Raw genomic sequence first — 2555 nt, 5'->3', positions numbered from 1 at the left:
ACAAATTCAAGGAATAACGGTGCAATGGCAACACGGGTGGCACTTGTGAAAAAGAGGGAGAATGAAGTAGGTAGTCGGGAGGAAAAACAAGACAGATTCAATATGATTAACACAAGCCGTTTTGTGTTTCGGACTGGTGCACAATTGAGGATATTAAGGACACACGCGGCTCTTCTGTATAAACCACTTATATTTTAATATAAATAACATATTTTCTACAGGACTGTTGTGTGTGTCGGGTCGCGGCCTATGATCGAGTGCCGACCCTCGGTAGCCCGATCGCTCCCGAAGCTCTTAACGGCCATTCGGACGTCGGATGCTGTCAGTTGCACGACAGCATCGAGTCGCGGTTACACTGCACCGTTTCTGTACACAACAAGCCGAAAAGGGGTGGAAGCGGGGGGGAGGGGATAGGTGGAGTGAGTTCTTTTTTTTCCCTGTCGATGTGTTCGAACACACACTCACCATCGTAGTCAAATAATAAACATGGCCGCTTCAACAAATGTCATCAGGCTTGAACTCGAAGAACCTGCTAAACGGCTCTGTCAACATGTCAAACTCAATCTTATCCGGGTGAACACTAGGCTAATCCGGATTGCCTTATTGCCCTTGGTCTTAAGCAAGGTGGAATATAGAGGAGGTGTCTTCTTAGCGTTTGGCATGTTGCCATTTTGAGATTCAGTTTGACAACAGCCGTCGATTTTTGTTTACAGGCAGCAGCTGCATTATAACGTGTAAAATGTCGATTTATGGAGTGTGGATGCAAAATACAATTTTTTATTGCTAAAAAAATGTTAATTAAACGAAAAAAATACATTTATCCTATCCAAATACCAGCAACATTCGTCCCATTTGACAACTGCCGTCGATCCTGGTTTTGTGCTTTTTTCTAAAGCCTCGATGCCCAATTGTTCTACATGACGACACCCCAAGTGCCTCAAATCCACTAAACGGCCACTAAACGGCTTCTAAACGACTCAAGCACTCTTCCTAAACGGAATATAGAAAGACTTCGTTTAGCAGACGGCAAACGACTCATGCAATCTAAAAATAGCGAAAAAGCTGGTGGCGCCATCTGTTTGTGGGATAGCCAACCAGTTGAGCTTCATCGCTTGGAGGAGAGCTTTCTCATTTCCTCTGTACTGTTGTATGGTTTCGCATTGAAGTTATGCATCGCTAGAACTAGAACGGCGATGCGATTGTTTAAATACTAAACTCCAACCGAAACCACCAGTACTGAAGCAAGTGAGATTTGAGTAATGGTCGTTGGTGTTGATACCCACGTATCTGACCACACGACCATTTATATAGATTTTTGCTCAGATAGTTAGAAGGCTATATAGGTCATGATAAGATGAAACTTGTCGAAAGACATTGCAAGAAAAGGATAGCAATATAATGATGATGTAATAATACGCCATCTATTGATGAAACCAATGATGCTGTGGAGCTTTCATTTTTTTCTATGGGTATTAAATTTTCCAGTCGTTTAAGCTTAATCTGTGGCGCTTGGGACCTCCTTTCTACCCACTTTGCAAAGTGGGTATAGGGACTAGGTGGGCTTATAGGTTTGGCGGGAAGGCCATATTGGACGAACGAATGACAGGAGGGGATTCGATTGTGATACGTAGTTTTTCACCCACACTACGACACATCATCCAAAATAGCCATTGGAATTCACACGCATACATCAACAAATGATCGAATCCCCTCCTGTCATTTCGTTTTCATTTTTCTACAGTACGGCTGTCAATTTGTTCGGGATAAGCTCACCTGTATAATAAACCCACTTTGCATTTTCAGATTGCGTCGATTCTTCTTCCACCTAGCTGTCAAAACGACTTATAACTTGACCTGATATCTTTACGGTCCTTGATCTATATTCATTTGGTGAAATTTGTTCACAAGCTTTCGTTTGCTTCATATCAAGGTGGATTAAAAATATTAGTAGGTGGATAAGGGCCTTTGGGGGGTCGCCATAGTTGAGGGACTTTACGTCATTTTAGAACCGTTAACCATCGGTCAAGATTTGATGATATATTTATGCACGAAATTTAAAATCATGTGAGTAAGAGTTCTAATCTCACGTAAATTGTCCATGCAGCTCGTAGATAATGAGGAATTAATTTGAAAATTGAAAAAAAAAAATGCTTTCTTAATTTTTATCATCAAAAATGTCGAAAAAACAAAGAATTATGAAATAAATTCACGGAATAACACAAAATAACACACTTTAATCCATTTTTTAATGTTTATTCGAAAAAATGGGGTAGATAAATTATATGAACAAATTTAATAAATGGAAACAAAGTTTGAATCCTGGGGACCTTACGTCCAGTGGCGAATTGTCAAACTACCCAGTCAGACAAATCGGACTTAATTTACCCCTATCTTACCGCTAAATTACCGGTAATTTAAGAGTAATTTAATGGTAAATTAGCAGTCGTTAATTTACCTATTCGAGCAGTTTTGACAGATCCTATTCCTTCCTCTATTTTGTTTATATTTTTTTCAGCTAAATTGTTAATAAATAACACGAAATTTATGATATTACA

This window comes from Anopheles arabiensis, chromosome X (assembly GCF_016920715.1).
Source record: "Anopheles arabiensis isolate DONGOLA chromosome X, AaraD3, whole genome shotgun sequence".
Taxonomy (NCBI): domain Eukaryota; kingdom Metazoa; phylum Arthropoda; class Insecta; order Diptera; family Culicidae; genus Anopheles; species Anopheles arabiensis.
The sequence above is the reverse complement of the archived record's forward strand: the minus strand, read 5'-3'. Positions refer to the sequence as shown.